The sequence below is a fragment of the Theropithecus gelada genome, chromosome 3 (assembly GCF_003255815.1).
Source record: "Theropithecus gelada isolate Dixy chromosome 3, Tgel_1.0, whole genome shotgun sequence".
Classification (NCBI taxonomy): Eukaryota; Metazoa; Chordata; class Mammalia; order Primates; family Cercopithecidae; genus Theropithecus; species Theropithecus gelada.
In genome coordinates this window covers 1,463,491-1,490,819 of record NC_037670.1, presented here as the reverse complement: position 1 = coordinate 1,490,819, position 27,329 = coordinate 1,463,491, and the positions used below count along the sequence as shown (strand labels likewise).

At 43.2% G+C, this 27,329-nt stretch overlaps 1 pseudogene; it reads right to left on the bottom strand.

Moving 5' to 3' along the window:
- The window catches only part of LOC112620582, a 28,941-nt pseudogene extending 3,860 nt beyond the window's left edge, over nucleotides 1-25,081 (bottom strand).
- Between the last annotated feature and the right edge of the window lie 2,248 nt (nucleotides 25,082-27,329).

The window sequence follows — 27,329 nt, the reverse complement described above, 5'->3', positions numbered from 1 at the left end:
TTTTTTTTTTTTTTTTTTTTTTTGAGACGGAGTCTCGCTGTGTCGCCCAGGCTGGAGTGCAGTGGCCGGATCTCAGCTCACTGCAAGCTCCGCCTCCCGGGTTTTTACGCCATTCTCCTGCCTCAGCCTCCCGAGTAGCCGGGACTACAGGCGCCCGCCACCTCGCCCGGCTAGTTTTTCGTATTTTTTAGTAGAGACGGGGTTTCACCGTGTTAGCCAGGATGGTCTCGAACTCCTGACCTCGTGATCCGCCCGTCTCGGCCTCCCAAAGTGCTGGGATTACAGGCTTGAGCCACCGCGCCCGGCCTATTTTTTTCTAAAGGAGTCTCACTCTGTCACCCAGCCTGGAGTACAATGGCGTGATGTCAGCTCACTGCAACCTCCACCTCCCGGGTTCAAGCAATTCTCCTGCCTCAGCCTCCCAAGTAGCTGGTATTACAGGTGTGTGTCACCACGCTTGGCTGGTTTTTGTATTTTTAGTACAGATGGGGTTTCCCTGTGTTGGCCAGGCTGGTCTTGAACTCCTCACCTCGTGATCCACCCATGTTGACCTCCCAATATGCTGGAATTATAGGCATGAGTCACTGCATCCTGTCCTTTTTTAAAAAGTTTTGAACCATGTGAATGGATTACCTATGAAAAAATTAAATTAAAAATGTATCTCAAACAGCTTAGAAGTGAGTACAGATGTCATGCTCTGGAAACTGTTGGGTTAGTTCAAATGTGCCTCCCACAAAGACACCAACATTAAAATCATGTGAAGCATCTAAATGCAAGTCAAAAAATGCGAATGAAAAAACACATATGATACATATGATTTAAAATATGTATATACCATGGCATTAAATTAATGGTAAAACAAAAATTTGGCTGTAGCACCTCTATCTTCAAAAGTTAATCTAATTAAAGGCTTTTCTTAGGTTCTTTGCCTTTAAGGGAAAATGCCTTGCATTTGGGCTTATACTTCATATTCTTCTCTAGAAATCCAGCAAAACGGAAATATACAGAATACAGAGTGAAATTTCTCCCTCCTCCCAACCACCAGACCCTTTTCTATGCATTTACATGCATGTATACAAACATGTTTGTCCTATATTTATTATACCAAAATTTGCATTTTTCACTAAATAGTGTCTTTATCTTTCTAGGATATAAATATAGATCTCCTTTTTCCTTTAATGGCTACGTAGTATTTCATAGTACTTTCTAATTTATTCAACCATTATCTACTTCTAAGCTAACTCCTTTTTTTTTTTTTTTTTTTTGCTATTTCACACTGTTCTGCTATGAATATCCATGTGCACACATCTTTGTACTTCTGCAAGATAAATACTTAGATATGGAACTGGGCAAACTTGACAGAACTACTGAGAATGATTTAGATTTATAATTTACCTCATAACAAATCAATTTCAGATAGAAGAGTTGCATGTATTTTTAATGAACCAAATCAAAAGAGCTGACAGGTAATGGAATATTAACAATTAAAATACAAAAGCATTGGTATGCAACAAGATCTTTAAAAAAGAAGAAAAATAAAATGCAAAGGTAACAATGGATGGATTTAACTCTAAAAGTATAAAAATACAATACAAATTTGTAACACTAACAAAATAAGATAAAGAATGCATAAAATGTTTGTAACATATATAAAAATGTACTATTATCGGGATCCTAATAAGTAAATGAGCAATAAAAGGAAATTAAAAAGAGTAAAATTTAAGGTAATAGGTACTAATATGTAACTATTAGCTATTTTTCTAATTATTGTCATTACATGATTAATGTAATGATTATCATTACATGATTAATATAATGATAATCATTACAATAAAGAAGATTATCATTACAATAAAAAATAAATTTTACAAAACATGTTTTAAAAATAAAGATGGCTGGAGCTTCAGGGAAACCAAATAACTGAGGGAGAAGCAACTTGGTAACACCAATAAAAATTGAAAATATCTGTGTTTTTTGATCCTATGCCTGGAAATATATGTTGTGGAGATAATTCAAAGAAGTAAGGAGCAGGAGGTCTTTAAACAAAGTTTATCACTGCAGCATTATTTAGAAGTAAAAGGTGTGAAACCTAGATGTTAACAATAACACTTAGGATAAACGACACTATGTTGAAACAGAGTTCACATTAAATTATTGTTAGTTTTTGAGACAGGTCTTGCTCTGTCACCCAGGCTAGAGTGCAGTGGTGTGATCTCGGTTCCCTGCAACCTCCATATCTTGGACGCAAGGGATTCTTTCACCTCAGCCTTTCAAGTAACTGGGACTACAGGTGTGTGTTGTCACACCCAGCTATTTGTGTATATTCTGTGGAGACGGAGTCTCGCCATGTTGCCCAGGCTTGTCTTGAACTCCTGGACTGAAGTGATCTGCCTTTCTCGGCCTCCCAAAGTGCTAGGATTACAGGTGTGAGCCACCACACCGGGTCCCAAATTATTATTATTATTTATTTTTATGAGATGGAGTTTTGCTCTTGTTGCCCAGACTGGAGTGCAATGGCACGATCTCAGCTCACTACAACCTCTGTCTCCCAGGTTCAAGTGATTCTCCGGCCTCAGCCTCCTGAGTAGCTGGGATTACAGGCATGCACCACCATGCCCAGCTAATTTCGTATTTATAGGGAAAAGAAAGAGAGATCAGACTGTTATTGTGTCTATGTAGAAAAGGAAGACATAAGAAACTTCATTTTGAACTGTACCTTGAACAATTGTTTTGTCCTGAGATGCTGTTAATCTGTAACTTTGCCCCAACCTTGAGCTCACAGAAACATGTGTTGTATGGAATCAAAGTTTAAGGGATCTAGGGCTGTGCAGGATGTGCCTTGTTAACAAAATGTTTACAGGCAGTATGCTTGGTAAAAGTCATCGCCATTCTCCAGTCTTGATAAACCAGGGGCACAATGCACTGTGGAAAGCCGCAGGGACCTCTGCCCTGGACAGCCAGGTATTGTCCAAGGTTTCTCCCTATGTGATAGTCTGAAATATGGCCTCATGGGATGGGAAAGACCTGACTGTCACCCAGCCCGACAACCGTGAAGGGTCTGTGCTGAGGAGGATTAGTAAAAGAGGAAAGCCTCTTCCAGTTGAAATAAGAGGAAGGCCTCTGTCTCCTGCCTGCTCCTGGGAACAGAATGTCTCGGTATAAAACTCGATTGTACATTTGTTCAATTGTGAGATAGGAGAAAAACTGCCCTGTGGTGGGAGGTGAGACATGTTGGCAGCTGCTTTGTTATTCTTTACTCCACTGAGATGTTTGGGTGGAGAGAAGCATAAATCTGGCCTAGGTGCACATCCAGGCATAGTACATTCCCTTGAACTTATTTGTGACAGAGATTCCTTTGCTCACAGCTGACCTTCTCCCCACTATCACCCCGCTCTCCTGCCACATTCCTCTTGCTGAGATAGTGAAAATAGTAATCAATAAATACTAAGGGAACTCAGAGATTGATGCTGGTGCGGGTCCTCTGTATGCTGAGCACTGGTCCCCTGGGCCCACTCTTCTTTCTCTATACTTTTTCTCTGTCTTATTTGTTTTCTCAGTCTCTCGTCCCACCTGACAAGAAATACAGGTGTGGAAGGGCAGGCCACCCCTTCATCTGGCGCCCAACGTGGGGCCTTTAGGGTGAAGGTATGCTAAGAAGGTAAGCACTGAGGACAGTCGACCAGAGATTCCCAAATATGTCCACGGTCAGCGTTGCGGTAAGCTTGTGCACTTGGAGGAGCCCAGGGTAACAATGGGACAAACTGAAAGTAAATATGCCTCTTATCTCAGCTTCATTAAAATTATCTTAAGAAGAGGGGGAGTTAGAGCTTCTACAAAAAATTTAATTATGCTATTTCAAACAATAGAACAATTCTGCCCATGGTTTCCAGAACAGGGTACTTTAGATCTAAAAGGCTGGGAAAAAAATTGGCAAAAAATTGAAACAAACAAGTAGGAAAGGTAAAATCATCCCACTTACAGTATGGAATGATTGGGCCATTATTAAAGCAACTTTAAAACTGTTTCAAATAGAAGAAGATAATGTTTCAGTTTCTGATGCCCCTGAAAGCTCTGTAATAAATAGATTGTAGAGAAGAGGCAGGAACAGAATCCCAGAAAGGAATGGAAAGTTCACATTGTAAATATGTAGCAGAGTCTGTAATGGCTCGGTCAACACAAAGTGTTGACTATAATCAATTACAGGAGGTAATCTATCCTAAAACATTAAAATCGGGGGGAAAAGGTCCAAAATCATCAGGGCCACTGGGACTAAAACCACAATGGCCACCTCCTCCTCAGCTGAGTGAGTGCTGGGGGAGGGAACCTGAAACTAGGCTCACTGTGACTCGGCTAGTGGTGCCCATTATTGCCCAACCTACAGTTCACTACGGTGAGGGAACAATTCAGACTCACCCTGTAGCATCCTGTCTGGGTCATGCAGTGGTCGCTCCCTAAGAAAAAGTTGGGGGCGCTACATAAAATAGTCAAAAACTATTTTAAAAAGGAAATGTTTCACCTATTTTTCTCTCCTTAGAATTCTCCAGTGTTTGTAATTCAAAAAATATCCGGCAGAAGGCGCATGCTGACTGACTTAAGAGCCGTTAATGCCATTATTCAACCCATGGGGGCTCTGCAACCTGGATTGCCCTCTTCACCCATGATCCCCAAAGATTGGCCTTTAATTATAATTGATCTAAAGGTTTGCTTTTTTACCATTCCTCTGGCAAAATAGGATTTTGAAAAATTTGCTTTTACTATACCAGCCATAAAAAATAAAGAACCAGCCACCAGGATTCAGTGAAAAGTGTTGCCTCAGGAAATGCTTAATATTCCGACTATTTGTCAGACTTTTCTAGCTCAAGCTCTTCAACCAGTTAGAGACAAGTTTTCAGACTGTTATATCATTCATTATGTTGATGATATTTTGTGTGCTACAAAAACAAAAGACAAATTAATTGACTGTTACACATTTCTACAGACAGAGGTTACAAATACAGGACTAACAATAGCATCTGATAAGATTCAGACCCCTACTCCCTTTCATTATTTGGAAATACAGGTAAAGGAAAGGAAAATTAAACCACAAAAAAAATAAAAAATAAAAATACAAAACACATTAAAAACATTGAATGACTTTCAAAAATTGCTAGGAGATATTAATTGGATTTGGCCAACTCAGGCATCCCTACTTATGCCATGTCAAATTTGTTCTCTATCTTGCAAGGGGATCCAACATTAAATAGTAAAAGAACATTAACTCCAGAGGCAACTAAAAAAATTAAATTAGTTTAAAAAAAAATTATGTCAGCACAAGTAAATAAAATAGATCACTTAGCCCCACTCCAACTTTTGATTTTTGCTACTACACATTCTCCAACAGACATTATTGTTCAAAATACAGATCTTGTGGAGTGGTCATTCCTTCCTCACAGTACAATTAAGACTTTTACATTGTATTTAGATCAAATGGCTACATTAATTGGTCGGGCAAGATTATAGATAGTAAAATTGTATGGAAGTGACCAGATAAAATAATTGTTCCTTTAAACAAGGAACAGGTTAAACAAGCCTTTATCAATTCTGGTACTTGACAGATTGATCTTACTAATTTTGTGGAAATTATTGATAATCATTACCCAAAAACAAAAATCTTCCAGTTTTTAAAATTGACTACTTGGGTTTTACATAAAATTACCAGATATAAACCTTTAAAAAGTGCTCTGATGGTGTTTATTGACGGTTCTAGCAATGGAAAAGTGGCTTACACCAAGCCAAAAGAACGAGTCATTGAAATTTAATGTTACTCAACTGAAAGAGCAGAGTTGGTTGCTGTCATTTCAGTATTACAAGATTTTAATCAGCCTATTAACACTGTATCAGATTCTGATATGTAGTACAGGCTACAAAGGATATTGAGACAGCCCTAATCAAATATAGTATGGATGATCAGTTAAACCAGCTGTCTAATTTGTTACAACAAACTGTAAAAAAAGAAATTTCCCATTTTATATTATTGATATTCGAGCACATACTAATTTACCAGGGCCTTTAACTAAAACAAACAAGCTGACATGCTAGTATCATCTGCCTTCATAAAAGCACAAGAACTTCATGCTTAACTCATGTAAATACAACAGGACTAAAAAATATATTTGATACCACATAGAAACAGGCAAAAAAATATTGTACAATATTGCACTCAGTGTCAAGTCCTACACCTGCCCACTCAAGAGGCAGGAGTTAATCCCAGAGGTCTATGTCCTAATACGTTATGGCAAATGGATGTCACACATGTACCTTCATTTGAAAAACTGTCATTTGTCCATGTGACAGTTGATACTTTTTTTTTTTTTTTTTTTTTTGTGAGACGGAGTCTCGCTCTGTCGCCCAGGCTGGAGTGCAGTGGCGCAATCTCGGCTCACTGCAAGCTCCACCTCCCGGGTTCACGCCATTCTCCCGCCTCAGCCTCCGAGTAGCTGGGACTACAGGCGCCCGCCACCACACCCGGCTAGTTTTTTTTTGTATTTTTTTTTTTTAGTAGAGACGGGGTTTCACCATGTTAGCCAGGATGGTCTCGATCTCCTGACCTCGTGATCCACCCGCCTCGGCCTCCCGACAGTTGATACTTATTCACATTTTGTATGAACAACCTGCTAGACAAAAAAACAAAGTACTTCCTATGTTAAAAAACATTTATTATCTTGTTTTACTATCATAGAAGTTCCAAAAAAAATTTAAAACAGATAATGGGCCAGCATACTGTAGTAAAACATTTCAAAAATTCCTAAATCAGTGAAAAATTACACATACAACAGGAATCCCTTATAATTCCCAAGGACAGGCTATAATTAAAAGAACTAATAGAACACTCAAAGCTCAATTAGTTAAACAAACAACAAAAAAATAGGAATATAACACTCCCCAAATAAAACTTAATCTAGCACTCTATACTTTAAATTTTTTAAACATTGACAAAAATCAGACCACTACTTCTGCAAAACAACATTTTACTGAAAAAAAACAAAACAAAACAAAACTGATTTGGTGAAAAAACAACAAAAATAAGACATAAAAAATGAAAAAGTTAATAACATGGGGAAGAGGCTTTACTTGTGTTTCGCTGGAAAAAAATCAGCTTCCTCTATGAATACCCACTAGACATTTATCTACAATAAGCCCATCAAAGCTGCAAAAAAAAAAAAAAAATAAAAATAAAAAATAAAAAAACCCTCTGCAAAAACGAAAAACCCACAATCAAGCATCATCAACTTGCCAAGTAAACAAAATTGCAATATCAAAAAAACAGATAAAGCTACCATCCACCAAAAAAGTGGAACCGCCGACCTGGGGTCAACTAAAGAAGCTGACACAGTTAGCTAAAAAAAAAAGCCTAAAAAAAACAAGGGTAACACAAACTCCAGAAAATATACTGCTTACAGCTTTGATAATTGTATCAACGGTGGTAAGTCTCCCCATGTCTGCAGAAACAGCTGCAGCTAATTAATACTTACTGGGCCTATGTGCCTTTCCTGCCCTTAATTCGGGCAGTCACATGGATAAATAATCCTATTAAAATATATGTTAATAATAGTGCATGGGTACCAGGCCCCACAGATGACCGTTGCCCTGCCCAACCTAAAAAAAAAAATAAATATTTCCATTGGGATTATTATCCCGCTACTTGCCTAGAAATGCTTAATGGATGCTTAATGCCTACACCCCAAAATTGGTGGGTAGAAATACATACTGTCAGTGGCACCAGGAGATTTACTTATCACATGGTAAGTGAAATGTCACTTGAGCCACAGATAAATAATTCACAGGACTCTTCTTATCAAAGATCATTAAAATTTAGGCCTAAAGGGTAGCCTTGCCCCAAAGAAATTCCCCAAAAATCAAAAGGCCCAAAAGTCTTGGTTTCGAAAAACTGTGTGACTGATACTGCGGTGGTATTACAAAACAACAAATTCAAAACTATCATAAACTGGGCCCCTTGAGGACAATTATATTATAATTGTAAGGGCCAGACTCATGTTCACAGGCCCCATCTGTCTGGCCCATTAATCCGACCTATAAGAGTGATTTAACTAAAAGGGAAGACCAGGTTTATAAAAGGTCAAAACCACCCTATCCATAAAAATGTGGTAAAAAGAGAATTTCATCACCTCAACCAAAGTTAGTTAGTCCTGTTACTAGTCCTAAACATCCAAAATTATAAAAACTTACTGTGGCTTCGCACCACATTAAAATTTGGTCTGGAAATCAAGCTATAAAAACAAAAAATTACAAGCCATATTATACTATCAACCTAAATTCCAATCTAACAATTCCTTTACAAAGTTGTGTAAAACCCCCTTATATACTAGTTGTAAAAAACATAGTTATTAAACTAGATTCCCAAGCTATAACCTGTGAAAATTTTAGATTATTTACTTGCATTGATTCAACTTTTTTTTTTTTTTTTTTTTTGAGAGAGAGTCTCACGCTGTCGCCCAGGCTGGAGTGCAGTGGCGCGATCTCGGCCACTGCAAGCTCCGCCTCCCGGGTTCACGCCATTCTCCTGCCTCAGCCTCCTGAGTAGCTGGGACTACAGGCGCCCGCCACCGCGCCCAGCTAATTTTTTGTATTTTTAGTAGAGATGGGGTTTCACCGTAGTCTCGATCTCCTGACCTTGTGATCCGCCCGCCTTGGCCTCCCAAAGTGCTGGGATTACAGGCGTGAGCCACCGCGCCCGGCCGATTCAACTTTTAATTGGCAGCATTGTATTCTACTAGTGAGGGCAAGAAAGGGCGTGTGGATCCCTGTGTCCGTAGACTGACCATGAGAGGCTTCCCCATCCGTCCATATTTTAACAAAAGTATTTTAAAAAGTTCTAACAAGATCCAAAAGATTCATTTTTACTTTAATGACAGGGATTATGGGTCTTATTGCAGTCACAGCTACTGCTGCGGTTGCTGGAATTGCTTTACACTCCTCTGTTCAAACTGCTAAATACGTAAATAACTGACAAAAGAATTCCTCAAGATAGTGGAATTCTCAGACCCAAATAGATCAAAAATTGGCAAACCAAATTAATCATCTAAGACAAGCTGTCATTTAAATGAGAGATAGGCTCATGAGCTTGAAACATCTTTTTCAGTTACACTGTGACTGAAATACGTCAAATTTTTGTATTACACCCCGAGCCTATAATGAGTCTGAACATCACTGGGACACGGTTAAATGCCATCTACAAAAAAGAAAAAATAATCTTACTTTAAATATTTCAAAATTAAAAAACAAATTTTTTAAGGCATCAAAAGCCCATTTACATTTGGTACCAAAAACTGAGACAATTGTAAAAGCTGCTGATGGCCTCACAGACCTTAATCCCATCACTTGGGTTAAAACTATCAAAAGTTCCACTATTGTAAATTTTTTATTAATCCTTGTGTGCCTGTTCTGTCTGTTTTAGTCTACAGGTGTACCCAACAACTCCAAAAAGACAACAACCAGCAAAAACGGGCCATAATGACGATGGCGATTTTGTAAAAAACAAAAGGGGGATACATAGGGAAAAGAAAGAGAGATCGGACTGTTATTGTGTCTGTGTAGAAAAGGAAGACATAAGAAACTCCATTTTGACCTGTACCCTGAACAATTGCTTTGCCTGAGATGCTGTTCATCTGTAACTTTGCCCCAACCTTGAGCTCACAGAAACATGTGTTGTATGGAATCAAGGTTTAAGGGATCTAGGGCTGTGCAGGATGTGCCTTGTTAACAAAATGTTTACAGGCAGTATGCTTGGTAAAAGTCATCGCCATTCTCCAGTCTTGATAAACCAGGGGCACAATGCACTGCGGAGAGCCGCAGGGACCTCTGCCCTGGACAGCCAGGTATTGTCCAAGGTTATTCCCCATGTGATAGTCTGAAATATGGCCTCGTGGGATGAGAAGGCCTGACCGTCCCCTAGCCTGACACTCGTGAAGGGTCTGTGCTGAGGAGGATTAGTAAAAGAGGAAAGCCTCTTCCAGTTGAAATGAGAGGAAGGCCTCTGTCTCCTGCCTGCCCCAGGGAATGGAATGTCTTGGTATAAAACTCGATTGTACATCTGTTCAATTCTGAGACGGGAGAAAAACCCCTCTGTGGCGGGAGGTGGGACATGTTGGCAGCAATGCTGCTTTGTTATTCTTCACTCCACCGAGATGTCTGGGTGGAGAGAAACATAAATCTTGCCTACATACACATCCAGACATCCCGCTATCACCCTGCTCTCCTGCCACATTCCTCTTACTAAAATATTAAAAATAATAATCAATAAATACTAAGAAAACTCAGAGACTGGTGCTGGTGCGGGTCCTCCATATGCGGAATGCCAGTCCCCTGGGCCCACTTTTTTTCCTCTATACTTTGTCTCTGTGTCTTATTTCTTTTCTCAGTCTCTCGTCCCACCTGATGAGAAATACCCACAGGTGTGGAGGGGCAAGCCACCCTTTCAGTATTTTTAGTACAGAGGGGTTTTCTTTATGTTGGTCAGGCTGGCCTCAAACTCCCAACCTCATGATCCACCCACCTCGGCCTCCCAAAGTGCTGGGATTACAGGCATGAGCCACCACGTCCAGCCCCAAAATTATCTTTAAAAGCAGAAGACTGTAGGAATAGTGGATATGTAAAGGTCATGGGATTATGAATATGGTTTCTCATTAATGTCCCCTTAATATATGATATCTTTACAAGGCTACAGAGTCTATAAAACTAGGAAACACATTTACAGGGAAGATGGGAGTGATAATATCTGGAATGGGACTGGTTTTTCTGGACATCATGAGATACAGCTCTCCATGATTAAACAGCAAGTGACATAAATTATAATAAAATCTAGCCGGGCGCGGTGGCTCACGCCTGTAATCCCAGCACTTTGGGAGGCCGAGGCGGACGGATCACGAGGTCAGGAGATCGAGACCATCCTGGCTAACACGGTGAAACCCCGTCTCTACTAAAAATACAAAAAATTAGCTGGGCGAGGTGGCGGACGCCTGTAGTCCCAGCTACTCAGAGGCTGAGGCAGGAGAATGGCATGAACCCAGGAGGCGGAGCTTGCAGTGAGCCGAGATGGTGCCACTGCACTCCAGCCTGGGCGACAGAGCGAGACTCCGTCTCAAAAAAAAAAAATAAATAAATAAATAAAATAAAATAAAAATAAAATAAAATCTTAGCGAATCAAGTTTTCACAATACAAAGATGTTGTACATGCTAGTGGCTCTATAAATAACACATGCTTTTATTTAACATCAAGACACTTCAAGGCAAAGACACAAAGTGGTAAATGGAATATAACAAACTTATTTTTGTATTGAGAAATACTTACCAAGTAATAGCTGTAGTATATAAAATATAAGTCCTAAGACACTGTTTGGCTGGTTTAATACACCATCCTTTCCAAAAATGGAATCAAAAAGACCAAATCCTCAACCCCATCTGTAAAATAAGGAAAACCAGTAACCCTATATTTGAATTTCCCTATTTTAAAAAATGTAAAATTATTTGAGAATGTTATCCAATTCTAAAATCAACTAAGTTGCCAAATGTCTTAAATGTTCTGTGTTGAGAGAGTGATTTACCCCAAAGAGGGAGGCCAGTCACTAGATTTCCGATTAAAAATAATCATCTAAAATGAACCTATCTAAAAGTGCCAGTATACCCATCTGAATCTCTCAGTTGCCAATTTCTATATATTCTCTTTTCCAAAAGGTAGGGCAAAGTATTCATTTTCCAGTGGCATTAGTATTTGCAGAAGGAGACTTCTCTCTGCTTAAGCCAGGGTCTCTTAACAGTGGACCTCTTAACAGAGAGACCCTCTTAACAGGGTCTCTCTGCCTTAGCCTCCTGAGTAGCTGGGACTGCAAGTGCCTACCACCATGCCTGGCTAATTTTTTGGTTTTTTTTTTATTTTAGTAGAGAAAGGGTTTCACCATGTTAGCCTGGATGGTCTTGATCGCCTGACCTCGTGATCTGCCCACCTAGGCCTCCCAAAATGCTGGGATTACAGGTGTGAGCCACCGTGTCCGCCCGAGTACGTTTTTTTATAAGGAAAGGTATAAGGAAATGTATAAGGCAATGTAGTGGTATTGATGAGGAATCAGAGAGACCGAAGGGACTGAGGAGAATATTTATTATTTAGGTGCGCCGGCCCAGTCAGCTTAACAACCAAAGGACTGAGCCCTGAATATAGAGTTAAGTTACCTTTTAAGCATTTTGTAGGCCAGGCACGGTGGCTCACGCCTGTAATCCTAGCACTTTGGGAGGCCAAGGCAGGTGGATCACCTGAGGTCAGGAGTTCAAGACAAGCCTGGCCAGGATGGTGAAACCCTGTCTCTACTAGAAATACAAAAATTAGCCGGGCATGGTGGTGGGCCCTGTAATCCCAGATACTCAGGAGGCTGAGGCAGAGAATTGCTTGAACCCAGGAGGTGGAGGTTGCAGTGAGCTGAGATTGCACCACTGCACTCCAGCCTGGGCCACTGAGCGAGACTCTGTCTCGAAAAAAATAAAAAAACAAATAAAAAAGCATTTTATGGGGTAGGGGGAGATCTGTGCAGGGGAAGCATATTACAGAAGCAAGAAACAAGACAGTTATTTAATTAATTGAGACATGCATTACATCATTTCTTACTTTTCAAGGAAAAACATGTTTTATGACTTGAGTTTCTCTGTCTAGTGACCTTGCAGCTGCACAGCTAGGGAATCAGGGTCTTCACAATGCCTGGGAAAGGAGGAGAGATAAGGCTCGCTAGCCACAGAAAAACAGGCAGCTAATTTTTAAAGGACTTCAGCTCTTTCTTTCTCAGGGGGAATTGGGTTTTCTTACATACAACTGAGTGTCTGCTTACACATTCTTTAATTTCTTTAAATTCCTGTTCCAGTACAACAGACATGTTTCCACTGATGGAAAAGAGATGGCCGGGCGCAGTGGCTCATGCTTGTAATTCTGGTACTTTGGGAGGCCAAGGTGGGTGGATCATGAAGTCAGAAATTCAAGATCGGACTGGCCAAGGTGGTGAAACCCTGTCTCTACTGAAAATAGAAAAATTAGCCAGGTGTGGTGGCACGTGCCTGTAATCCCAACTACTCAGGAGGCTGAATCACCAGAATTGCTAGAACCTGGGAGGTGAAGGTTGCAGTGAGATCGCATCACTGCACTCCAGCCTGGGCAACAAGAGCAAAACTGTGTCTCAAAAAAAAAAAAAAAAAAAAAAACAAAAACCTAAAAACAAAATAAAACAAAATCCCTCAGGGCTTTTCTTCAGGGAAAGCAGGAGAAAATTGTAACTCAGTTTTGCTATAATGTTCAGCTAATTTTGAAAAGAAAATAAAATCACAGAGCTAAAAAGATTATTTCTGATGAATTTTGGTACAAAGCAGAATTATAGAGTAAATGTTTGATTTTAAAACATTAAGAGGCAAATAACCACACATTCTATGATTTCATTTATTTAGTTAGTTAGTTAGAGGTGGAGTCGCACTCTGTCACCTAGGCTGGAGTGTGCTGGCACGATCTTGGCACACTGCAACCTCCACCTCCTGGGTTCAAGTGATTCTTCTGCCTCAGCCTCCCAAGTAGCTGGTATTACAGGCGGGATCACCAAGCCTGGCTAATTTCTTGTATTTTTAGTAGATAAAAGGTTTTGCCATGTTGTCCAGGCTGGTCTGGAACTCCTGATCTCAGGTGATCCACCCGCCTCGGCCTCCCAAAGTGCTGGGATTATAAGCGTGAGCCACCGTGCCTGGCCTCTATGATTCCATTTATATCGCAAGCCAAAGAAAAGGACTGAGATGCGTCTGATTCATTTTAGTTGATTTTGCCAATGTTGAGGGCGTGTCCAGGAAAAACATACACACACACACACACGCAAAAGTACAGGATACATCTGCTATCTGTGCTTTTTCCAAAGAGGGTTTGGGGACTTCTATAAATAAAGGGAAAAGAGTGGGCAGTAGGGGAAAAAGCAAAGAAAGAGAAAAGAGAAGGTATATATCTTTTTTTTTTTTTTTTTTTTTGAGACAGAGTCTCGCTCTGTTCCCCTGGCTGGAGTGCAGTGGCGCGATCTCGGCTCACTGCAAGCTCCGCCTCCTGGGTTCCTGCCATTCTCCTGCCTCAGCCTCCCAAGTAGCTGGGACTACAGGCGCCTGCCACTGTGCCCGGCTAATTTTTTTGTATTTTTAGTAGAGACGGGGTTTCACTGTGGTCTCGAACTCCTGACCTTGTGATCCACCCGCCTCGGCCTCCCAAAGTGCTGGGATTACAGGCGTGAGCCACTGCGCACGGCCGTGAGAAGGTATATATCTAACAGAGTTGCATTTGAAAGCAGTTGCATTTGAATCTTTTGATCAGTGTTTACTGAATCCACATTTTACATGTGGAAGGAGAGGGTAGAAGAACCACCTGCCCATTAATTTTGCACTTAGTGAATCTGCATTTTACATAAGATAAATAAACATAGAGTAGAGGAGGCAGCCAGACATGGATTTGTCTCAGGTGGGTGGAAGCGTGACTATTAGTTCTGTCGTTTGTTCATCACTTGTGAACATAAGTTATCCATAGACATTATCAGGGTGAAATTCAACAGAACTCTTTTTTTTTTTCCTGAGGTGGGGTCTTGTTCTGTCGCCCAGGCTGGAGTGCAGTGGCATGATCTTGGTTCATTGCAACATCTGTCTCCCGAGTTCAAGCAATTCTCCTGCCTCAGCCTCCCATGTACCTGGGATTACAGGCACCCACCACCATACCTGGCTAGTGTTTGTATTTTTAGTAGAGACAGGGTTTCACCATGTTGGTCAGGCTGGTCTCGAATTCCTGACCTCAGGTGATCCACCTGCCTCAGTCTCCCAAAGTGCTGGGATTATAGGCATGAGCCACTGCACCTAGCCTCAACAGAACTCTTTTAGGGTCAATATCTTGAGGCACACAAGGAATTTTCTTGGAGCAAATTCTGAGGGAGGTATGCAGACTTTTATCTTTGTAGATATCTTTTTTTTTCTTTCTTTCTGAGAGGGAGACTCTCTCTGTCGCCCAGGCTGGAGTGCAGTGGCGCTATCTCGGCTCACTGCAAGCTCCACCTCCCGGGTTCACGCCATTCTCCTGCCTCAGCCTCCTGAGTAACTGGGACAATAGGTGCCCACCACCATGCCTGGTTACTTTTGTTGTTGTTGTTGTATTTTTCGTAGAGACAGGGTTTTACCGTGTTAGCCAGGATGGTCTCGATCTCCTGACCTCATGATCTGACTGCCTCGGCCTCCCAAAGTGCTGGGATTACAGGCGTGAGCCACGGTGCCTGGCCTGTAGTTATCTCTTTATCAAATAAAATGGGTGACAGGTTTGCGTAACCCAGTTCCCTGCTTGACTTTTCCCTGTAGCACAGCGAGTCTGAGGTCCCGAGATTTTATTTTCCTTTTATTATATAAACATGAAATAATGATATATATTTGTAAGATCTGAAAACTACAGTGTAAAAGAAAGAACACACACAAAGAATACACACACACACATACACAAACATATATACATATATACACAAATGCACATATATGGTCTCTGCCCCTGTTTCCTGGGTGCGCAGCTCCTGAAACCCTTGAAATCTGCAAAGTGGTAAGTGTCTTTGTGGATGCTAATGAGACGACTGATTTCTGGGGCCTCGTGAATGGCCTCAAAATGAGGACTGGTTGCCAGGGGAGTCAACCTTGTGATTAGGGGGTTGGAAATTTCAGCCCTCTGCCCTCAGATTTCCAGGGATAGGGAGGAGCTGAAGGTTGAGTTGATCATCAGTGACCAATGATTTAATCAATCATGTCTATGTGGCCATCGCGGTGGCTCATGTCTGAAATCCCAGCGCTGTGGGAGGCCAAGGCAGGAAGATTGCCTGAGGCTAGGAGTTTAAGATCAGCCTGGGCAACATAGTGAGAATCCATCTCTACAAATAAAACAATTAGCCAGGAATGGTAATGCTACTCAGGAGGTGGAGATGGGAGGATCACTTGAGTCCAGGAAATCAAGGCTGCAGCAAGCTATGATTGCACCACTGCTTGCCAGACTTGGTGACAGAGCTAGGCTCCTGTCTCAAAAACAAAACAGAACAAAAAACAAAGTAAAAACCAAATCATGCCTATGTCATGAAGTCTCCATGAAACTCAGGACAGCAACCGGGCATGGTGGCTCATGCCTGTACTCCCAGCACATTGGGAGGCCAAGGCGGGCGGATCACTTGAGGTCAGGAGTTTGGGACTGGCCTGGGCAACATAGCAAGACTCTGTCTCTATTTTTTGTCTTGTTTTGTTTTGTTTTTGAGACAGAGTCTCGCTCTGTTGCTCAGGCTGGAGTGCAGTGGCGTGATCTCGGCTCACTGTAGGCTCTGCCTCCCGGGTTCATGCCCTTCTGCTGCCTCAGCCTCCCCAGTAGCTGGGATTACAGGCTCCTGACACCATGTCTGGCTAATTTTTTTGTATTTTTAGTAGAGACGGGGTTTTGCCGTGTTAGCCAGGATAGTCTCAATCTCCTGACCTCTTGATCTGCCTGCCTTGGCCTCCCAAAGTGCTGGGATTACAGGTGTGAGCCACCGCACCTGGCCTATTTTTTTAAGGTTTTGTTTGTTTGTTTGTTTGTTTTTTAAAAGAGAAAGTAAACATGGGGCAGAGGAAGCAGTCAGATACGCAATTGTCTCATGTGAGCAGAGGGATGACCTTGGGGTCTATCCTTTGTCGTGCAAGGATAAGCTATCAATTTACATTTTCAGGGTGAAATTCAACAGAACTGTTCTAAGGTCAAAATCTTGAGGTCCACAAGGAATTTCCTCATGGGCGAATCGTGAGGGAGGTACGTAGCTTTTTAAAAAAAAATCTTTGTAGGTCGGGAAGGTGGCTCACGCCTGTAATCCCAGAACTTTGGGAGGCCGAGGCAGACGGATCATGAGATCAGGAGATCGAGACCATCCTGGCTAACATGGTGAAACCCCGTCTTTACTGAAAATACAAAAAAAGAGCCAGGCGTGGTGGCGGGCGCCTGTAGTCCCAGCCGCTCTGCAGGCTGAGGCAGAATGACATGAACCCAGGAGGCAGAGCTTGCAGTGAGCCGACATCGCGCCACTGCACTCCAGCCTGGGTGACAGAGCGAGACTCCGTTTCAAAACAACAACAAAAAAAAATCTTTGTAGCTATCTATTTAGGGACAAAATGGGAGAGGCAGGTTTGAATGATCCAGTTTCCAGCTTGACTTTTGCCTTTGGCTTAGTGAGTTGGTGGTCCTGAGATTTATTTTCCTTTCACAGTCATTATTCAGGGAAGAGGGTAGGGTCTTGATATTCAAAATTTCTTGGGTTGTATTACACTTGTTCCTTCAAATGATAAAAGGTTTTGCAGCTATGATCATTCATCAGAAAACTTCAGCACAAGTGTGTTACATAAAACCTCTGCAGGGTGATAAATCTACTAGGGTTTGGATGAGGCCAGACATTGCTCATTCAGTATCTCAAACCCAGAAAGATGAGTTACTGACATTGAATATGTGAAAGGAAAACCAACAGTTTGGTTTAATTTCTTGAATTTCATGTAAAACAGTTCTGGTTTTGTTTTGTTTTGTTTTGAGACAGAGTCTTGCTCTGTTGCCCAGGCTGGCATGCAATTGCACCATCTCAGCTGATTGCAACCTCTACCTCCTGGTTCAAGCGATTCTCCTGCCTCAGCCTCCTGAGTAACTAGGATTACAGGTGTGCACCACCACACCTGGCTAATTTTTGTATTTGTAGTAGAGATGGGGTTTCACCATGGTGGCCAGGCTGGTCTCCAACTCCTGGCCTCATGCAATCCTCCTACCTTGGCCTCCTAAAGTGCTGGTAGTATAGGCACGAGCCACCATGCCTGGCCAAAACAGTTCTGTTGAATTTCACCCTGACAACATAAACAAAAAACTTGTCTTCACAGGTAAAGGACAAAGGACAGAACTAAAAGTCATCCCTCTGTGCACCGGAGACAAGCGTATCTGGCTGCTTCCTGTACTCTATGTTTATTTATCTTATGAAAAAATGCAGATTCACTGAGCGCAAGATAAATGCATAATTGACTATTTCTCCTCCCTTTTCTTTCCATATGTAAAATGTGGATGCTGTAAACGCTGATCAACAACTGAAAGGAACACAATCGTTTGGTGCTTCCATTTGTTATCCCTCCCCGCTTGTTTTTTAATTTTGCATTCCCCTACTACTCACTCTTTTTCCATTTATTTATTTATTTATTTATTTATTTAAGACCGAGTCTTGCTCTGTTGCCCAGGCTGCAGTGCAGTGGTGCAATCTGAGCTCACTGCAACCTCTGCCTCCTGGGTTCAAGCAATTCTCCTGCCTCAGCCTCCCGAGTAGCCGGGATTACAGGCACACACCACCACGCTCAGCTAATTTTTGTATTTTTAGTAGAGACAGGGTTTCACCATGTTGGCCAGGCTGATATCAAACTCCTGACGTCAGGTGATCTGCCTGCCTAGGCGTCCCAAAGTGCTGGAATTACAGGCATGCGTCACCCAGCCTGGCCTCTTTTTCCCTTTAAATATTGAAGTCCCCAAACCGTCTTTGGAAAAAAAAAAAAGCATGCATCACAAATATTTCCTGTGGTTTTTATTTCTTTTTTCCTCCCACTGCATCCTCAACTTTGGCAAAATGACCTCTAAAAATGACTGAGACATGCTTCAGTAATTTTCTTTGATTTACAAATGTTTACCAAATTCAGATACTTTAATTCAGTAAAACACAACAGCTAAAACAAAGATATCAGAAAAATGTTGAATGACTGGCCAGGTGTGGCAGCTGATGCCTGTAACCTCAGCACTTTGGGAGGCCGAGGCTGGAGGGTCAGTTCAGGTCAGGAGTTTGAGACCAGCCTGGCCAACATGGTAAAACCCTGTCTCTACTAAAAATACAAAAATTATCCAGTTGTGGTGGTGAGCACCTGTAATACCAGCTTCTTGTTAGGCTGAGGCAGGAGAATTGCTGGAACCTGGGAGGTGGAGGTTGCAGTGAGCTGAGATTGTGCCACTGCACTCCAGCCTGGGCAACAGAGCGAGACTCTGTCTTAAAAAAAAAAAAAAGAAAAGAAAAAAGAAAAAGAAAGAAAAAGAAAAATGTTGGATAGTATCTGTGTCTCTGAAAAAAACAGATCAGGCTGGGCGCGTTGGCTCACGCCACGCCTGTAATCCCAGCACTTTGGGAGGCCAAAGTGGTCGGATCACGAGGTCACGAGATCGAGACCATCCTGACTAACATGGTGAAACCCCATCTCTACTAAAAATACAAAAAAATTAGCTGGGTGTTGTGGCAGGCGCCTGTAGTCCCAGCTATTCGGGAGACTGATTGAGGAGAATGGCATGAGCCCAGGAGGCAGAGCTTGCAGTGAGCCGAGATTGTGCCACTGCACTTCAGCCTGGGCGACAGAGCAAGACTCCGTCTCCAAAAAAAAAAAAAAAAAAAGGAAACAGATCAGGATGCTGATGAATAGGATCTAAGAGTCTATGAATAAGACTTATAGAAATAAGAAGATGCTGGCTGGGCATGGTGGCTCACGCCTGTAATCCCAGCACTTTGGGAGGCTGAGGCTGGTGGATCACTGGAGGTCAGGGGTTTGAGACCAGCCTGGCCAACATGGAGAAACCCCTTCTCTACTAAAAATATAAAATTAGCTGGGCGTGGTGGCGTGTGGCTATTGTTCCAGCTACTTGGGAAGGCTGAGGCAGGAGGATCGCTTGAACCTAGGAGGCGGAGGTTGCAGTGAGCTGACAGCATGCCACTGCCCTCCAACTTGGGCAACAGAGCAAGGCTCCATTTCAAAAAAAAAAAAAAAAAAAGATGCCAAATGATTCCTGAGACCCCTTTGTGATATTTAAAAAATGCAATAAAATATGTTTCCAGCATTTTGGGAGGCCAAGGCAGGTGGATCACTTAAGGTCAGGAGTTTGAGACCAGCCTGGTCAACATGGTGAAACCCCGTCTCTACTAAAAACACAAAAATTATTATCTGGGCATGGTGGCGTATGCCTGTAATCCTAGCTACTCAGGAGGCTGTGGCAGGAAAATCACTTGAATCCAGGAGGCAGAGGTTTTGGTGAGCCAAGATCGCACCATTGCACTCCAGCCCAGAAAATAAGAGCGAAACCCCATCTCAAAAAAAAAAGAGAAAAAGAAAAAAGAAAGAAAGAAAAGAAAGAGGATGTGTCTCTTCTTTTCAGCAGCTGCAAAGTGGTAGACAACATTTCATGTCATAAAATTGATTCAAAGAATCTTATCTGAATAAGGTGTGTAACTGAAATACTCATGAAATTTGTTCTGTTTTCTGTTGCTAAAAATGGTCCTTGGGAACAAGATACTGAAACATACAGGAAATGGATGAATCTCAAAAATATGCTGTGTGGAAGAAACCAGACCCAAAAGAGCATCCCATATAATTCTACTGATGTGACATTCTAGAAACACCAAATCTAATCCGTAGTGACACAGAGCAGATCAGTGGTTGCCTGGGTCAGGGGTGGAAGGTGGATTGACTGGGAGGGGTCAGAGGCAACTCCCTGGAGTAACAGGAAAGTTTTCTTTCTTTTTTTTTTTTTTTTTTTGAGTCGGAGTCTTGCTTTATTGCCCATGCTGGAGTGTAGTGGCTTGATCTTGGCTCACTGCCACCTCTGCCTTCCAGGTTAAAGCAATTCTCCTGCCTCAGCCTCCTGAGTAGCTGAGACCACAGGCGTGCACCACACCTGGCTGATTTTTATATTTTTAGTAGAGACGGGGTTTCACCGTGTAGTCCAGGCTGGTCTCAAACTCCTGACCTCAGGTGATCAGCCTGCCTCCCAAAGCGCTGGGATTACAGGCATGAGCCACCGCAGAGCCCTAGGGAAAGTTCTTTTTTGTTGATTTGTTTTTGTTTTTGTTTTGAGACAGGGTCTCATTGTGTTGCTCAGGCTGGAGTGCAATGGCGCTACTCACTACAGACTTCCCCACCTGGACCCAAGTGATCAGCCTCCCAAGTAGCTGGGACTACAGGCCTTTGCCCACACGCTTGGCTAAATTTTAAAATATTCTTTGTAGAGATGATATATCACTATATTGCCCAAGCTGGTCTGGAACTCCTGGGGACAAGCGATGCTCCGACTTTGCCTTCTCCAAGTGTCAGGAGTACAGGTGTGAGCCATTGCTCCTGGCCTTAATTTTTTTTTTTTTTTTTTTTTGTGACAGCATCTTCCTCTGTCGCTCTGACTGGTATGCAGTATTGCAGTCACAGCTCACTGCTGCCTCTAATTCCTGGCTCAAGTGATTCTCTTGCCTCAGCCCCCTGAGAAACTAGGACCACAGGTGCATGCCACCATACCTGGCTAATTTAAATTTTTTTTTTTTTGAGATGGAGTTTTGCTCGTCGCCTAGGCTGGAGTGCGTTGATGCAATCTCAGTTCACTGCAACCTCTGCCTCCCGGGTTCGAGCAATTATCCTGCCTCAGCCTCCCAATTAGCTGGGATTACAGGCATGGGCCACCACGCCTGGCTAATTTTGTACTTTTAGTTGAGACGGGGTTTCTCCATATTGGTCAGGCTGGTCTCAAACTCCCAACCTCAGGTGATCCACACGCCTTGGCCTCCCAAAGTGTTGGGATTACAGGCGTGAGCCACTGCGCCCGGCCGTTTCTAAAAAATTTTGTAACCGGGTGCATTCGTGTTGCCCAGGTTGTCCTGGAACTCCTGGCCTCACGCAGTCCTCCCAATTCAGCCTCCCAAAGTTGAGATTACAGGCATGAGCCACTGCATCTAAGCAGAAAGTTCTATATCTTGATAGTGGCAGTGGGTATTCAGATATATCCATTTGCTAAGCCTCATCAAACTATACAGTTCAAGTGAGACCCTGTCTCAAAACAACCTATACACTTAAAATGAGTGCATTTTATTGTATGTAAACTTCAATAAAGTTTATTTTAAATAATAAAACAACTGTCCGTGGAAGTATTTATGCAAAGGGGAGGAGGTCTTTGAAGACACTCATAATTCAGAGATTAGTTTTAGATATTGCTGAAAAAAAAACCCAAACCAAGAAGACTTTAACCTCAAAAACCACGCAAGAGGGCGGCTGAGGCGGGAGGATTGGAAATGCCTGTTATTCTAATTGGGTGTTGTGCTTGATAATTGCTGTCATCGTATTGATATTAAAATATTAAAGTAGCAATTAAAATATCAAGTGTCATCTCTGTAGATATAAAAATATAAACACTTGTATTTATATATATATGGGCCAAATGTGGTGGCTCATACCTGTAATCCAGGCATTTTGAGAGGCAGAGATGGGAAGATCACTTGAGGCCAGGAGTTCGAGACCAGCCTGGTCAATATAGCAACACCCCATCTCTATTAAAAAAAAATCTGACTGGGTGCGGTGGCTCACACCAGTATACCCAGCACTTTGGGAGGCTGAGGCAGGTGGATCACAAGGTCAGGAGATCGAGACCATCCTGGCTAACACGGTGAAACCCCGTCCCTACTAAAAATACAAAAAATTAGCCATGCATGGTGACACACGCCTGTAGTCCCAACTACTTGAGAGACTGAGGCAGGAGAATCGCTTGAACCTTGGAGGTGGAGGTTGCAGTGAGTCAACATTGTGCCACTGCACTCCAGCCTGGGTGACAGAGCAAGACTTCATCTCAAAAATGAATAAATAAATAAATAATTTTTTAAAAGTTTTAAAAAAATCTATACATTTCATATATATACGTGTGTGTGTATATATATATGGTGAAAATTGACAGTTTCCTTTTCTCTCCATATATGAGTGTATTAAAAAACCCATGACTCTGTCAATTCCTTCTTCAAACATAAATTTGAAAGTCTTTCAGGCTGGGCACGGTGGCTCATACCTGTAATCTCAACACTTTGGGAATCTGAGCTGGGAGGATTGCTTGAGGCCAGCAGTTCAAGGCCAGCAGTTCAAGGCCAGCCTAGGCAACATAGTGAGACCCTGACTACAAACTTTTTTTTTTTTTTTTGAGATGGAATTTCACTCTTGTTGCCCAGGCTGGAGTTTAATGGTGTGATCTTGGGTCACTCCAACTTCCGCCTCCTGGGTTCAAGTGGTTCTCCAGCCTCAGCCTCCCAAGTAGCTGGGATTACAGGCGTGTGCCACCATATTTGGCTAATTTTGCATTTTCAGTAGAAATGAGGGTTTCTCCATGTTGGCCAGGCTGGTCTCGAACTCCCAACCTCAGATGATCCACCTGCCTCAGCCTCCTAAAGTGTTGGGATTACAGGCATAAGCCAACATGCCCAGACTACAAAATGTGTTTTTTTGTGTTTTGTTTTTGTTTTTGTTTTTGTTTTGAGATGGAGTCTTGCTCCTGTCTCACAGGCTGGAGTGTAGTGGTGTGATCTCAGCTCACTGCAACCTCCACCTCCGAGGTTCAAGCAATTCTTCCTCAGCCTCCCGATTAAATGGGATTACAGGTGTGCACCACCACACTCGGCTAATTTTTGTATTTTTAGTAGAGATGGGCTTTCGCCACGTTGGCCAGGCTGGTCTTGAACTCTTGACCTTAAGTGATCCACCCACCTTGGCCTCCCAAAGTGCTAGGATTACAGGCATGAGCCACTGTGCCTGGCCAACAAAATGTTTTTTTTTTTTTTTTTTTTTTTTTTTTTTTTTTTGAGACGGAGTCTTGCTCTGTCACCCAGGCTGGAGTGCAGTGGCCGGATCTCAGCTCACTGCAAGCTCCGCCTCCCGGGTTCCCGCCATTCTCCTGCCTCAGCCTCCGGAGTAGCTGGGACTACAGGCGCCCGCCACCTCGCCCGGCTAGTTTTTTTGTATTTTTTAGTAGAGATGGGGTTTCACCGTGTTCGCCAGGATGGTCTCGATCTCCTGACCTCGTGATCCGCCCGTCTCGGCCTCCCAAAGTGCTGGGATTACAGGCTTGAGCCACCGCGCCCGGCCAACAAAATGTTTTAAAAATTAGCTGGGCATAGGGCCTGGCATGAAGGCTCACACCTGTAATCCCAGCACATTGGGAGGCCAAGGCAGGCAGATCACCTGAGCTCAGGAGTTTTGAGACCAGCCTCGCCAACATGGTGAAACCCCGTCTCTACTAAAAATACAAAAATTAGCCAGGCATGGTGACGCACCTCTAATTCCAGCTATTCAGCAGGCTGAGGAAGGAGAATCGCTTAAAGCCGGGAGGCGGAGGTTGCAGTAAGCCGAGGTTGTTCCAATGCACTCCAGCCTGGGTGACCGTCTCAAAAAAAAAAAAAAAAAAAAAAATTAGCTGGGTGTGATGGCGTGTGTCTGTAGTCCCAGATACTTGGGAGGCTAAGGCGGGAGGATCACCTGAGCCCAGGTGGTTGAGGCTACAGTGAACTGTGATCCAGCCTGGGTGACAGTGCAAGACACTTTCTCAAGAAAAAAAAGTCTTTGTGAGGCGGTATGGCAGACTGATTTACAGTGACAGCAATAAGCACTTGGAAACAGATTGATTAGGTCAGATCCCCAGTTCTGCATCTTACTAGCTCTGTGGTGTCAGGAAAGTTACTGAATCTTCATGTGTCTCAGTTTCCACATTTGAGAAATGGTAATAATAATAGTCCCTATCCTGTGGTTTGGTTATGGTTTGTTTGACCCCACCAAGTGTTGTGTTGAAATTTGATTCTCAATGTTGAAAGTGGGGCCTGGTGGGAGGTGTTCAGGTCATAGGGGCAGGTCCCTCATGAATGGCTTGGTGCCATTCTTGTGGCAGTTAGTGATTCTCACTCCTCCTCCTCTTCCTCCTCCTCTTCTTCCTCTTCTTCCTTCTCCTCCTCCTCCTCCCAGGTTCAAGTGATTCTCCTGCCTCAGCTTCCTTAGTAGCTGGGATTACAGACACCTGCCACCACACCTGGCTAATTTTTGTATTTTTAGTAGAGACGGTGTTTCACTATGTTGGCCAGACTGGTCTTGAACTCCTGACCTCAGGTGATCCTCCCGCCTCAGCCTCCCAAAGTGCTGGGATTACAAGCGTGAGCCACTGAGCCTGGCCTGAATTACTGATTTTTACATACTGTACAAACGTCTGCATCCTACTTTTTCTTACTTTTGTTAAATTTGGCCTAAAGCTGCCTCATAAACAATGAACTGTATCCTAATTTAATTAAGCATGTCAACATTTCACTAATGGAATATAAAAGTAAAATTAAAAAATAAGAAAATATGACAAAAAAAAAAACCGTGTAAACATTTGGGAAAAAGCCTTCAGGCCTTGTCAGTTCCTAGAATGTATTTATTTTCACCGCGCTGGGGACTCCATTTCCAGTATTAAGGTCCATTTTCAGAAGGTGGGTTTGGTGAGTGTGAAAAAGGGGGTGGGGGAGTAATCGTACAAACAATTGTGTCCAGGCCAGGTTCCTAGGACCTGAGGCCGTATGGCAGAGGCACCCGACATCCGTAACTGCTGTGCATCCTGCGAATGACTTTATGGTCTAAGAAGAACGTGTGTTCAGAGCCCCACCTAAGGAATCAGGAGTGGCAATATCCTGGTAGGATGCCAGCCTATGAAACCCCGAGTCTAGAGGTCAAGCTGGGCACTTAGCTTCTTTCTTTTTTTTTTGAGACGGAGTTTCACTCCTGTTGCCCAGGCTGGAGTACAATGGCGTGATCTTGGCTCACTTCAACCTCCACCTCCCAGGTTCAGGCGATTTTCCTGCCTCAGCCTTTCCAAATAGTTGGGATTACAGGTGCCCGCCACCACACCTGGCTAATTTGGTATTTTTAGTAGAGATGGGGTTTCTCAATGTTGGTCAGGCTGGTTTCGAACTCCCAACCTCAGATGATCTGCCCGCTTCGGCCTCCCAAAGTGCTGGGACTACAGGCGTGAGCCACCGTGCCCGGCCAAAGCACTTGATTTCTTAGGTCACTCACTTGGCCCTCTTCCAAGTTATACTTTCTTTCTTTCCTTCCTGTTCTAAAGTTTTTTTTTTTTTTTTTTTTTTTTTGAGACGGAGTCTCGCGCTGTCGCCCAGGCTGGAGTGCAGTGGCGCGATCTCGGCTCACTGCAAGCTCCGCCTCCCGTGTTCACGCCATTCTCCTGCCTCAGCCTCCTGAGTAGCTGGGACTACAGGCGCCCACCACCGCGCCCGGCTAATTTTTTGTATTTTTAGTAGAGACGGGGTTTCACTGTGGTCTCGATCTCCTGACCTTGTGATCCGCCCGCCTCGGCCTCCCAAAGTGCTGGGATTACAGGCGTGAGCCACCGCGCCCGGCCCTAAAGTTTTTTAATAATTTTTTTTTTTCTGAGATGGCATCTCACTCTGTAGCCCAGGCTGCAGTGCAGTGGCATGATCTCAGCTCACTGCAACCTCTGCCTCCCAGGTTCAAGCATTTCTCCTGCCTCAGTCTCCCGAATAGTTTGGACTACAGGTGCCCGCCACCCGGCTAATTTTTGTATTTTTAGTAGAGATGGGGTTTCTCCATGTTGGCCAGGTTGGTCTCAAACTCCTGACCTCAAGTAATCCTCCCGCCTTGACCTCCCAAAGTGCTGGGGTTACAGGTTTGAGCCACTGCACTTGGCCTGCTTTTTTTTTTTTTTTTTAGACTGAGTGTTGCTCTGTCGCCAGGCTGGAGTGCAGTGGTGTGATCTCGGCTGACTGCAACCTCTGCCTCCTGGGTTCAGTAGATTGTCCTGCCTCAGCCTCCTGAGTAGCTGGGACTACAGGCGCATGCCACCATGCCCAGCTAATTTTCAGTAGAGACGGGGTTTCACCATATTGGCCAGGCTGGTCTCAAACCCCTGACCTCGTGATTCTCCCACCTCTGCCTCCCAAAGTGCTGGGATTACAGGCTTGAGCCACAGCGCCCAGCGCTGGCCTGCTTTTTAATAAACTTTTACTACTGCTCTGCAACTGGCCTTCCTCTGGCTTTCTGCCTTATACCCTTCAGTGCAATTCTTTCTTCTGAGGAGGCGAGAATTGAGGTTGCTGCTGATGTGTAGGGACTCACCACCCGGAACTCCACCAGTAACAGGATGCTAGTTGAAAATGTTATGTAAGCTGCATGCTTTTTACAAATCGTAGTGGTTCTCATGTCCAGCAATGACCACTGAACCGGTCCCTGTATGAAAGTACCCTCCATAAACCTATGTCTCCTTTGCTGTCTCCAGATCTCCTCCTCTACCTCTCCCACACGGTGCCTTCCCTACTGGAGTAAAGTGGGGTCCCGCAGGGCACCCTTTCCCTGCAATTTTTTTTTTTTTTGGAGACAGAGTCTTGCTCCGTTGCCCAGGCTGGAGTGCAGTGGTGTGATTTTGGCTCACTGCAGCCTTTGCTTCCCGG